Genomic DNA, 13,182 nt, shown 5'->3' with positions numbered 1-13,182 from the left:
TACTAAGTGTGACATAAAGTGTGTCACAGACACGAAAACATAAACAAAACAAAAATCAGCTATACTGACACAAACAGAAGAGAGTCATGTGGAGCTAATGTGCTTAATTAGCATTGTGTGGACCAATTTGGCAATGGTTCGAATGCAACAGACACTTTTTTTTAGATTTAAATGTTACAACCTACAGCTTTAACTTAAAGCTCAGCTAATACATTCTACACCTGGTCAGTCTACAATATTTCAAGAACATTACCCGCTTTAGCTCACAGTAAGACAGCCTTTTCCAACTGGAAAATGAAGTTTGTAAAGCACTCACTCTTCTGCACCTAAGGAGGCAGCTGTGCATCAACAACTCGTGTGCTGTGATGTACATCACTGATTATCTCTATGGACGCTGGTGTGGGTACAAAGGTTTACAAAGCAACACAAACTTAATTTCCCCATTGGAAAAGGCTATCTATTAGCAAGATAAAGTTCTAAAAGGGTTTTGTTAAGAAATCTTAGACTTAGGTGAGCCTTATCCTATACGCGCTACAGGATTACGCAGTACTGTCGATACCGCTGTCGTAAAGCTGTGCTCTCGTTTGCATCTCTGCAGAGGAGAAGAGAGCAGACTCTCCTCTATCAGGGTGAGCAACGCACAGCAGGAGCGAGTGCTTAGGATTTTGACAGTAGCATGGAAGAAAAAAAAGAATATATCTCATATCACTCGCAATGTCTGAACAATACGTGAGGAACTGGGAGATACCCCGTATTCTATTTGTTTTTTCAATAAAATAAAATATATCCATCCTTCCATTTTATACCGCTTTATTCGCGCGGGGGAATCTCAGCTGACATAGGGCAATGTGTAGGGTACACCCTGGACAGTTCACCAGTCCATAGCAGGGCCACATATAATCACATCTACAGTCAATTTATAGTAACCAATTTACCTAATCAAAATAAAATATAATGAATTATTGTTTTATACAAACTAAATGTGTTTCATGCCAAAACAAAGTGAGTCAACGTTAAATTAAATACTTCAGTTGGTGAGCAATTAAGATGCAATTAACAAGCACAACAACATATATTGGTCATGAAAGGTGTGCACCTGCTGAAAGGTGTGAGTATATGCACCTGCACAGAGGAAACCACCAAATGTTTTTCCTTGTGTGTGTGTGTGTGTGTGGGGTGCAGTGAGCGATTACACTGTAGCACTAACAGTACTCAGCAGACAGCAGGGAGTAGATGGGGGCATGGCTATTAACGTTTCCCTGAGCACCATATCTCCTCAAATTTGCTCAGGCATTAAACGTTCCACACTGTAACTGAAGTCAATGAAACAAGCATTAGCTAACTTCATAACGCAGCATTCGCAGCCTATCACCTTTCCATCGGAAAATGTAAATGGTAAATGGTCTGTATTTATATAGCACTTTTCTAGTCTTGATGACCACTCAAATCTGCTTTACGCTATTCAATTTCCCCCATTCACCCATTCACTCACACTTTAATAAAGCACATCCAGGGCTGGACATGTAATCTGGATACTATTTACCCAGGGCCGATGCACCTCTGGGTATTTGTTCAACCCCTTAAGGCTGGCCATTGGTTAATTTACTATAGTAACACTGGGTTAGTGTAAGTATAGTGTCATATCTATTACTGCCGGCCGGGGGTGGGCTGACACATAGGACACAGATGGCGGATCATCCGTTCATTTCCTATACTGACACTTGGCCGGCCCAATCATTTCTCTCACTAGTAGTCCTCCTCCCTCCCCCTCCATCTTCAGAGTATCTCATAGTTTGGAGCAAACCTATAAAAAAGAAAAATGGGTAAACCAAAGCACAAGGGAGGTGCAGAGAAAATTCGGCCCCAAAAAAATGGAAGCTGTTACTGATGGATGCCCAAAAGTGCTCAAAAATTGCAGACATGTCTACTGCTGCTTCATCATCAGCAGCACCTGATGTGCTGGGAGACCATGACAGGGCCAAGGAGGGAGAATGAGGAGAGCAGAGTTGATGACGTGGTGGTAAAGGAATAATGTTAGCAAATTGACAGGGACTCTGGGATGGAGGGAAGCTGTGTGTGTACACCTGGTATTCCTTGTGTTGTGGGGATGTAAATCTTTGGCCACTTTGGCAAAAAAAAAAGTCCTCTTAACCCCATGTTGTTCCTCGCGGCTGTGTAAACGGCGAGTGAATGGGTTTAAAAGATGCACGGGAGCAAGGTGGGAGAGCGGAGTTGGGCTTGGTGGACAGGTGGAGTCCAACAAGGTATCTCCAAGGTGTATCTCTGGGTGTCATCCGTGTATCTGTGGAAGTGGATGTGGTGTTTATGGAAGATCAATATCTACTGTTATACTGTGTATTTATAACAATGTACAATGCAAGGAATAGAATAGAACTTATATATATATATATATATATATATACATATATATACATAGATATATATAAATTAAATTGGACAGCAAAAAATAATTAGATTAGAGCAAAAATAATTCAGCATTTGTGGTTTTGCTTTGTTTCAAAATGAGATCAATAATTTAGTCCTAATACCAAAAAGACTTGAAATGCCTGTGTCTAACTCATGTCAACACTGCCCACACCTTTCTAATAGCACAAGCTGCCTAATGCCTGCGCTGCGTCATGAACAAGGTGAATCATGAACACCAGTGAAACACAAGAAGCAACTGTATTTTTCTAAGATGCCATGTTTCATCGCAGTGTCTGCAAACCCACCAAAGAAATATGGGTCATTTATGAATCATATGTGATTAATTTAAACATGTGTCCTGTTTTAATGGGCTTGCACTTCAGCTGCTCATAAAAGACATTCCCAGATATTTAATGGGGTTTGGTTCTGATTTTTTTTTTTCTTCCCAGACTCTATGAGACAGAATGACTCTTATTCTGGCTAATGTGATGGAAGACCGTTATGTGATATTGTTCAAAGGATGTTACACAAGTTGGTTGCCATGGCTTTTGCACAGGCGTTTCTCCGGGTTCACAATGCTTGTGGATAATAGGTCAGAGCTATTCTCCTGCTTTCTTCCTCCTTGGTTGTGACTTGAGTAAAAGCTGGGTCATTTTAACCTCCCCCCTTTCTCTGACTTGACATCTTCACACAACAAAAAAAAGCCAGTATACAGGGAGGATGTGTGTCAGGCTGCAGTGCATATAATGAGAACATTTTTGGAGATGCCGCACTGCCAAGCTGATTAAATTAAAAGCAATACAAGTTGTTTTTTTAATCCAGTTTTGTGAGACCTCTATCAAATGTAATACATTAGTGTAGATATTATCATTAATAGTAAATGTTATTTGTTGCCACCTTTCTTGACACTCAAGGTCACCTTACATACAAAGCAAACATAAAAACAGAATAAAATAAAATAGAATAATAAAAGACAATAGAACTGAACAGTGCTGTATGGTCATTGGGAGTAAGCCATTCTGAACAGGTGAGTTTTTAGGAGGGAATTCCAGAGCTGGGGCACAGAGCGGCTGAATGCTCTGCTCCCCATGGTGACAAGGCGGTCAGGAGGGCCAGTGAGGTGGATGGAGGAGACTCTGAGGGTGCAGACAGGAGTGGAAATGTGGAAGAGATTTAAAAGGTACGGCGGTGCAAGGTTGTGGATGGCTTTGAAAGTAAGGCGAAGTACTTCGTAACTGATGGGACGTGTGATGGGGAGCCAGTGGAGCTGCTGTAGGATGGGTGTGATGTGATGGATAGAGGGGGTTCGTGAGAGGATACGAGCGGCTGAGTTCTGAACCAGTTGGAGTTTATGGAGGGTTGTTTGAGAGAGACCAGACAGAAGTGAGTTACAGTAATCCAAACGGGAAGTGACAAGGCTGTGGACCAGGATGGCAGTGGTGTGAGGAGTGAGAGAGCGGCGGAGATGGTTGATATTACGGAGGTGGAAGTAGGCGAACCGGGTAACATTATTGATATGGGATGCGATGGATATGAAAAAAAATATGGTTTGGTGGATTTAGTGCCAATTAGAAGTAATTGTGTTTTATTGCTGGGGTTTTTTTTTTTTTTAAGTTTTAGGTGAACCAGGACTTTATTTCGAGGAGACAGTTTGATGAGGGAGCAAGGTAGGAGAGCGGAGTTGAGCTTGGTGGACAGGTAGAGCTGGGTGTCATCTGTGTAGCAGTGGAAGTGGATGTGGTGTTTATGGAAGATATGGCCAAGGGGGAGCAGGTAAATGATAAAGAGCAGGGGCTCCAGGACAGAGCCCTGGGGCACACCTGTGGTGACAGGGATTACATTTTAACTGAATGAACGGAGTGCAGCCAGAGAGGGAGGATTTAAACCAGGTGAGGGGTGTGTGTGTGATGCCAATGGAGCAAAGTCTGGGAGGATGGTGGGTGAGATGGTGTCAAAGGCTGCAGTCAGATCAAGCAGGATGAGGTTTGATAATAGTCCCAATTCAGCTGCAAGGAGGAGGTTGTTGGTGATTTTAAGTTTAAGTGATGTTTCTGTGCTATGAGGAGGCGGAAACAAGACTGAAACTGTCCATACAGATTATTAGGAGAAAGATGGGTGAGGAGTTGAGTAGCGACTGCTTTTTCAAGGATTTTTTGGGTCTGCACCAGGTTTTTTTCAGAATTGGACTGACAGCAGCTGTTTTAAATGAAGAAGGGACAATACCAGAGGTGAGGGAAGAATTCACTATTTCTGTCATGAGGGGTACCAGGGACGGAAGGGTGGTTTTGACTAGAATCATTGGGAGGGGGTCCAACTGGCAGGAAGAAGATTTGGATTTTTTAATGAGATCACAAATTACAGAAGCAGAGGGTAGATGATAATGAGTGGGTGAGGGACACAAAGGGGACCAGGGAAGATGGAGTTTGGGAGATGTTTGGGATGGGTTGTTGATGGATTGTGTTAATTTTGGATGTGAAGAATGATATGAGTGCATTACAGAATGTTGTGGAATACATGTGAGGAGGGAGTGAGTTATGAGGTTGTGTGATATTGTTTAGTAGGGAAAAAAAGAACAGAATTTCCTTGATTGGAACATATTAAATTAGAGTAGTATGAAGGTGTTGCTTGTGTTAAACAGTCCTTTTAATGGATTGGAGTGGTTGTGGTACATTTTTTTATGAACAGAGAGTCATTTTCCTGTTAGTGACCTTTAGATTTGAGTTGACAGAGTGAACCATGGGGCAGAAAAGGTGAAGGATACAGTCCAGGTTTTGAGGGGGGCAATGTTATTTAAGATGCATTAGAGACTGTTTCTAGTGTGAAACCAGTTCATTGGGGGTGTGGAGACTGTCCATGCTGGGGAGGTTATTGATAGTAGTGTTTAAAAAGTCAATGTCCTTGATTTTACGAAATGAGATAACATGGGGGAGGGATGTTTTGGAGATAGTGAGAGGGGGGTGATAGACAGTGGCAACAATGGTGGGAGTGGGTCCAGGCAGAAGAGATGCAACTGCTTGGAATGAGGAAAAGGCAGGAGTGAAAACTGACAAGCCCTTCCAACTACTGTGGTGCATCATCACGAGACCTCCTCCCCTGCCGGAGCCACAGGGTTGACGGTTATCAACAAACCCCGGTGGAGTAACTTTGTTGAGGGGAGTCATTTAGCTGTTGCCACGTTTCTGTCAGAAATAAAAACTCAAACTTCTGGTCGTTGAGGAGATCCCTATTGAGAAGACCTTTGCTCGTCAGTGAGAGGATGTTATAGAGAACGGAGTTGACGACGGTGGTGTTGTGCTTGACAGCACAACAACCCACAGCTGGTGTTTCTTGGAGGATGTCGAGAAGTGGACCAGAATGACTTTATGGAGTTGTAGGTGGTGTTGTTGTTGTGGAAGCTGCGTCGAGATCTGTGGTGAAAGTATCTCCGACAAGGCAGGTGAAGGCTGGTGAAGATGAGAATGGAGACGGAGGACGTCAGCACAGGACAGCCCAGGTGAGTGTAGGCCACAATTTCACTCTGTTGAGCCTCATTGTTGTTACGGGCAGTGGCAGGAGCCAGATGTGGCAGGAGCCAGATGTGAGCAGCCAGACAGGGGGCAACAGGTGCGCTAACGCTACAGCAAAGCGCGCCAGTGTTCACTCAACCAGAAATAGAACAATGAAACACAACAAATGTACTTCCAGTTTGAAAACGCTACCTTAGAATTCGCTAGGCATGTGTCTGGTTAAAGAAAAAAAAGAAAAAACTTGCAGGTCCTGTGTTGCTGAGAGAACCTGGTCAGATGAAAACAGTTTCAATGATCTTAATTACAGTAATGGCCCACATTTTATTGTCTGTAACAATAACGGCGTTGTAATGATTGAAACAGTAATTTGTTAGATTACCCGTTACTGAAGAAAATAACACATCTTTTATTTTAATGCCGTTAATCTCATCACTGCCTGCGACATATAGTGTTGTGACCTAAAAAACAGGATTGACAGCAGAACCACAGAAGCATCTGGAGAAACTTTAAAAAACATTTAAAAACAGATCACTGGTCAGCTTCATCCTTACTGTGTTATAGTGCTATCCAAGACTGGATATTTGTATTTGGAGCCCTCTTATCAATATGCATGCAGTTGATAGGATCAATTGGATTCTATGATATTCACTGCTTTGACCATTGAGTCAAAGTGAAATTTCTCCAGTGATATATGAATAAGCCTTAATTAGGAAAGTCTCTAATGAGAAATTACTCACACATGTTCACACTTGCTGTCACTTGTTCAAAAAATCAAGTTCAAACAAGTATTACTTGACATTCCACTCTATTCCACCCGCCCGCAAAATGTGATTACATTATATATTACAACCCTTCTTATTAGTCAAGCAAAGGTAGAACACTTCTTGCACTTCACTTCTTCACTCGAGTGGGGCTAAAAGCTAAGCTAACTAGTGAGTAAGCAGATTTGTTCTTTACTTTATCATCTGCAGTGTCGAACCCAAAATACTTCCACACATTGCTTTTAATAGATTTTGGTGTTGTGACTGTCCACTCAGTAGGATGGATTATCTTGTGTCTTTCATTTTCACAGCTAAACCAAATATTTAGGCCTGACCTGTGCTTACGGCACCCCCAGCCGAATCAGATGGCCTGCTGCACTTGTAGGCTGTATAATTCTGAACAGGTTTAAGGTTCAAATTTGTATAGTACATAGTTCAAATAAATATCTTAATATTAGAAAATGCTAATTTCTTCTTGGTGAGGTGCCATTTCTGTCTCAACGCTATGATAGGCAATCATCATGTTAGCCTGTTAGCATATAGCTGTTAGCATTAATGTCTGTAGTATCCTTACTTGGGATAGTGCTCAGTATTATTTATTTCAATGATCAGATCATTGCAGCGATTGATTCAAAGAGAGACCAAAGTTAAAGATGCAAGATAACAACCACTGAAACATTATCACGGTGAGCTACAGAGTCAACTTTAACACCACAGGACATACCAAATACTCTTAATGGGAAAGGTATTAATCACCTATTTTAGCGTTATAAAGTTATACAAATCTTGGTGATATCGGCAGATTTCATTGTGAAAGAGGTTACATTACTTTATTTTAAATACCTCAAAAGTATGTTGAATTAAACTGCATAGTATGAGAATGAGAATACAATTGCACTGTCGATGTGTTGCTTTTAGAGGCCACATCTTTATCAGAATTTAATGTTTTTTCTTTATTCACATTTAATGCTATTTGTATGTTTTTTTTATTTTGTTTACATATTAGGAAAACACTTCTCTGATAGAATAATCATTTAAGTAATGACTACAAAACTAGGATTTAGATATTTTTTTCCCTCTATATTTCTTCGCATAGTGCATATAGTATTTAACTACAGTCAAATTCCACCTGTAGTTTACAGGAGAGGAACTATGTTTAACTTAAATTTAACTAAATTATCTAAAGTTAAATATGCTTCATTTGCTTTATTACTACATCTTTTATCTCATACATTACAAATGTGTAAAGATGCATTTTCACATTTAGATAAACATTGACTATTAAGATTATAAAATAGAATAAAATATACAGTATATACTTTAAGTAACCAAACTATATACAGTATGAGCTCAATATTTACAGTGCAATCAGGATTTCACTTGAGATACTGATCATACTGTGGAGTACCGTGTTACATACAGAATATACTTTATATACATTTATACTTTATATAAATGCTAAATCCGTATGTTGTGCAATCACCTGTTGTAACGATGCAGATTTGAATGTCATCAACATTTTAATGAAGAATCCAAGTGTTTCCTTTTGGTTTACTTTCTTACAAAAAATAAGCTTCGACAAAAAAAATAAAAGTAAACCACAATTACAAAACAATTGCCAGTGACATACCAAAGTAAAATTATACAACTATCCCTCTTAACTACTGAGTGTGTGATGACATAAGCGTTGATGTGTGACATGGTGGCTCTCTCTGTCTCTCTCAATAACAGACACTGTATAACACAAAAACAGGACAACAACCTTGTCCTCCTTTAAGAGAGCTCTGGTGCATGGTTTTCTCTGTTTATTGTATGCGTGAGAAGAGTGAAGTGGGCACTTCACCTTCCTCGCACACATATTACCCAAACATACTTCATTAAACATTAAGACGTTTTTTGTTCTGGATTGTAAGTCTACACTTTGCGTTGTCATTCAATCCAGTAAGCAGCCACTCTCTGTTTTACAACATTTATCTTATCTATTTTCACTCTGGACAGGATAACACTCTAGTAACTATGACATTAGCCTTATCGACCCTTTACTGCAGCTTTTTTTTTTTTTTTTTTTACCATACGATACACTGTGGATGATAGAAATCCAGATAAATCTTTTCCGGAATGAAAAATAGCTAGGAAAACATTTTTAACAGTTACATAATCAGCCTCGTTAGTCTTTATTGGCATTGACAGGAGTAATTCTGTCAGTTTTACAGCCGATATGCGTAACCAACCGCTGACAAAAGACATCACTGTGATTGGATGTTTGGTTTGCGGCCAATCACGTGACAAAGAAGAAACTGAAAGCAAAGGACAACAACAGTAAGAAGGGACACACAAAGAGGCTTGCATATAGTATCTTTACCTTCCTTATCCTTTCATTTGTCATTTGGACACAAACACAACTACTTTGTGGTCATCTAGCGCAAAGCATCTGTGTGTTGAAATACACAACCGATTCATTGAGACAGTGGTTGCCATTTTATGCTGCTAAGTCACTGAAACCTTATATTTTCATCCAAAAGTTCATATGACAAAGTTTAGTTTTATAATGATTTGTTAGAATATTTTAATCGGGGATGAGCCGATACCGACACCAAAAGTCATATTGGCATTGGTTGATTATTTCTAGGTGGTAAATGCATGAGCACAAATGTGTCATTAATAGGTACGTTCTCTAAAAGAGGTTAAATACTGATTCAGACTCGTATTGGTATTGAAGGATACTCAAGGTAGTGGTATTGGACACATAAAAGTGATTTCGAGCCATCCCTATTATTATAGGGATATATATATATACATTATTTGGTTTTAAAAAGTAAATATACTGCAGTGCATTCAACAAATGTAGATTGGACCACAGGTGTCTGTATATGCAATTTGATACATGCAATATGATATATCATATGGAGGTAAAAATATACACCTTTATATATCTCACGGCTGTCCTGGTCTCTAAAGATCAGCACCAGCTTTGGATAGAGAATAATCTGACTAGTGACAAGATAAACAAAAGCTTATGTGAGAGATACGCTTATATTGATCTCAGTTTAAATAAAAAAATGGTAACTCCAACACAATCCAAATAAGTGTAAATAACAATCAAAGCAAAAAAGCAAAAGCTTTTCAGCTGAATCATGTTTAAGGCTATTTATTTCTACTTTATGGGAGCAGAGTCATTGTTACACAGTCGGGGAATTATGTCTTAAAAACTGCTCGAACAAATGTGTTGTTAACAGCTTCAACGTTCAAATGGTCTAAGATGACTGTGTCGGATTGATAATGATATTGGGAAAATATCCGAGGTTGTGTTATCAGTATTGGTCACGAAAAAGTGACATTGTGCCATCGCAAGAGGATCTTCTGGTTTCACTTTTTCCAATGACAAATACAGACAGTTGCCATCTGCTGGTGAGCCGCCATCATGCAAGTGCGGCACGCATGTGCTGGTTGCTCTTCAGCTGTAATGGATGTGGTGTGTGAGAGTGCAACTTTTACAAATCTGAAGCTGTTTTTTTTTTTTTTTTTTTCACCACTGGCTTGGTTTAACTTATATTTCCCACACAGCCCTGGTCCACGTTTATCAGTGATTTATTTGTAGAGAGAAATAGGGATTTATTTATTTATTTCTAACTGCTATGAAACGTTTGAGTTTGGGGTCCTGGTTATACTTTGAGGTTATTATTGTGTCTCTATTCTTATGTTTAATCGAGTTTCTTCCCAAATGCAATGCCAAAACTTGATTTTAAACGCACTTAATTATGTAAATGAGTGGCATTTATGAAACCTGTGGACAAAAAAAAAGAAAAGTGAATGTCTTCAACTATGTTCTGTTCGATTAGAGAGTTTCCAAATGCCACTCTAACCTGGCTGACATGATTGCTGGGGCCTACGAAAGCAATCATAGCAGTTCCAGCAGTACATGACCAAGAGTAATACGTCTTCTACAAATTCTGCAAAAGTCTACCAAACCACATTATTGGCTTTCTGATGGATTTTAAATGTCACTCGTCAGTAGCTACCGGGGGTATATATATAAATATATATGTGGTAAAAAAAACACAATAACACACTTTCCCCCTAAAAAATGAAAATACACCATTTCTCATCCATGACCTGTCAGAACAGAGGTCCTGTTGTCTGCCATTAACTGAGCACTGCTCCAACCACCGCTGAATATTAATGGAGCCTTCGCTGGATCATGACTGTGTGCATTTAATTCACAATCCTATCTGCATTTTCTCCAGCACAGGCCTTGAGTGTGTGTGTCTGTGTGTGTGTGCATATACTTGTTTTTATCACCTTTTTAGGACCTTTTCTGGTGCAAACACTGACTTTTTCAGGACAATTAGTCCTCATGGGGACCAAAAGTCTGGTCCTAATGATGCAGATACTCATATCTGGTTCTGGTTAGGTGAATTGTTTAGATTACAGTTAAGAAATAATTGGTTTTAGTTAGGATTAATGGTAGGGCTCAATGAAATGTTCTAATAAGAAGAGCTGTGCAAACCTGTGTGTTTCGGTGTGTTTGTGCATCCTGAGCGGGTTCATTCACACACGTTGAGAGGAGTTCATTTACAGCAAAGCACCGCATGTAATTAGTCATGAATGCATGGAATATAAGTATTAACGAAATAATTCATACGGAAACACAGACACTGAAGCCCCCGGTGAGAAGATAGCAACCGTTCCGACTGGTTCCAATTCAATCACATGAATGTCGCCTTGTCGGCAGCGTGCTTGAAAATGACACAACACTGATGCTGAGTGATCACAGAGTCGACTGATCGTGTTGAGATGTGACAGCTTATCAACAGGCAAAGGCCAAATGGACGCGGGCCCCGCCGAGAGGAAGAAAAAAGATCTGCTGTGGCAACAAAGTCATTTTCACACAAAATCTCTCACACGCCTGCTCTGACAGTGCGTCAACAAGGATAACGTGCGCAATGTGCGGAGTCACCATTGCGCATACACATGATTATAGAGCCCCCCCCCCCCCCCGCCCCCCAACACACACACACACACACACACTCTGTGTTGGTGATACAGGTGCACATATGACTTACCTTAAAGACTGAATTGCAAGTTCCGAGAATAAGACGATGATGGTGGTGGTGGTGGTGATAGAGATGGTGATGGCCCGTCCATCCAAGAACGCAAATCCTCTTCTTGTCCTCTCTGTGTGTCAGTGATGTTCTAACTATAGGCCATTTCTTCCCCCGCTTCGTGACGATCTCTCAGGAGGACTTGGACACGGCGCTGTCGCAGGCTTTCAGCACATCAGCAGCAGCACCACCAGCAGCAGCAGCACACCTTCTCCTCCGTGTCCGCCTTTCTCCGGCTTTTCCAACAAAACATCACACCTCATAGTGCTCCCCTCCTCCTCCTCCTCTCATCCCTCTCTTCTCGACAACACCCTGCTGCTCTCCGTCTTACATCCACTGATGTTTGACTTTTTGCAACGTTGAGGTTGCAGCAGCGATGATTCTCAGCGAAGAAGGGGGAGAGAGCGGGAGAGGGGGGGGGGTAAATATTCAAGCGCTCACTGGGAAATAAATGCGTAACGCAGCGATCGCCTCACGAGTCAACGAAGAGCTGTGTCCTCTTCCCCCCATTTGTCCACGCTGATGATAGAAATCCGCGATGTATAGTTGTGTTCCTCCACTGCACCGTGAGGGGCCGCGAAAATCAAACAACGCACCGCTCCACTTAAAATGTGGAATAGCGCTGGAAAAGACCGATAATTAGGTATCCATCTCGCCTTTACGCGCTTGCGTGGTGCGCGCGCGCTCTCTCCCTCTCTCTCTCACACTCTCTCTTTCTCTCTTGGTTCCACTTGGCGTCTGATGCTCACACAAAACAGTGGCTCAGTGTGACAGGCTGTTTAGCCTTCATGGTTTTTCAAGCAGAGTAGATTTCGCTGCAAAATACTGAGATGCAGTTGTGGGGGCACGAGCACAGCTGCTGATCACAACGCTGAGGAAGATCCCACGGCGTGTGCTCCATCAATTTCTCGTTCTCTCTCTTTCACGCACGCACGCGCACACACACACGCGCGCGCGCATGCAGGAGAGAACAAGTAATATTTCAGTAGTTCAGTCACACAGCAAAGTTGTCATGACGAGGAGCTGCGACGTATAATTGGATGAACATGCGCACGTTTGCTTTGACACAGCACTGACGTCACATCTCGTTGTCTAGCTTTAAATATATACAGTGTTGGGCTAGTAATGTCAATAACAATGAGGATGGATTCAAAATCAAACTTTTCCGCACAACTTTTAGCGTGTGTGCGACTGCTTCAGGGAGCTACGGTGGCCTTCATGCCATGGGATTCATTTCTTTTTCATGTGCTACTTCAGCTTCCACTTCAAAATGTGAAACCCTCGCCCTGACTCAGGCCGCTGTAGAGACATGGCAGCCTTCGTAAAGCAAGACCCATGCCTAAAATACATGCACAAGGCTTATGCTGCATTTCATTTAAACATTGG

The 13,182-nt window shown here is 41.2% G+C and overlaps 1 protein-coding gene across 1 annotated transcript in view; it reads right to left on the bottom strand.

The window, feature by feature from the left end:
- nlgn2b (neuroligin 2b) overlaps window positions 1-12,654 on the bottom strand; it is a 77,542-nt gene extending 64,888 nt beyond the window's left edge. Inside the window, exon 1 of the mRNA XM_058628165.1 lies at window positions 11,758-12,654. The gene's annotated coding sequence lies outside the window, so the exon portion shown is untranslated. The remainder of the gene's footprint in view (window positions 1-11,757) is intronic.
- Window positions 12,655-13,182: the final 528 nt, after the last annotated feature.

The sequence above is a fragment of the Solea solea genome, chromosome 4 (genome assembly GCF_958295425.1).
Source record: "Solea solea chromosome 4, fSolSol10.1, whole genome shotgun sequence".
In the NCBI taxonomy this organism is placed as follows: Eukaryota; Metazoa; Chordata; class Actinopteri; order Pleuronectiformes; family Soleidae; genus Solea; species Solea solea.
Note: the sequence above shows the minus strand (reverse complement) of the source record. Positions and strands in the feature narration are given on the sequence as shown.